Below are 544 nucleotides of genomic sequence, written 5' to 3'. Positions count from 1 at the left end.
CAGGCCCCTAAAAGAAAAACCCTTCCAAAAAAAAAAAAAAAAGTTCAGGTAACGGGTAAAGTGTCAACTATTTCCATCAACAAAACAGATGGCTGCTGTGCTTATCTGAGCAAGAATTCGCAGGATTGTGAGATAGTCAGTGGCAAATCTGAGATGAACATCCTCATTCCCACAAAAAGCGGCAAGTGTAATGAGTTTCCAGTCCCTGAGCAGTTCAAGACCCTATGGAATGGGCAGAAATTGGTCACCACAGTGACAGAAATTGCTGGATAAGCAAAGTGCTGCTGGGTTCTTTGCCCTCCTTCACACCATGGGATAAATCTGTATCAAGTTGATTCTTTTCTAGACTACCTCTACCTTTCTGCTCTTAAATGGCTCCCCTGCTGTGAGAAGCACAGCTACTGCCTTCAGTAATTTTCCATTTCTAGTTTCATATATATATTTTTTTCAGCCCATTTCTCATCTTCTGCCATTTTCCACCCTCCTCCCACACTGTCTCAGGTGTCCACAGTTGTTTTCCATTCCATTTTTCCCCATATTTTAT

The 544-nt window shown here is 41.9% G+C and overlaps 1 pseudogene; it reads left to right on the top strand.

Moving 5' to 3' along the window:
* The window catches only part of LOC102500735 (adenylyl cyclase-associated protein 1-like), a 20,009-nt pseudogene extending 19,736 nt beyond the window's left edge, over positions 1 to 273 (top strand).
* Positions 274 to 544: the final 271 nt, after the last annotated feature.

Source organism: Tupaia chinensis, unplaced genomic scaffold (assembly GCF_000334495.1).
Source record: "Tupaia chinensis unplaced genomic scaffold, TupChi_1.0 Scaffold148734_1, whole genome shotgun sequence".
In the NCBI taxonomy this organism is placed as follows: Eukaryota; Metazoa; Chordata; class Mammalia; order Scandentia; family Tupaiidae; genus Tupaia; species Tupaia belangeri.
This window is presented reverse-complemented; position numbering and strand designations above follow the sequence as displayed.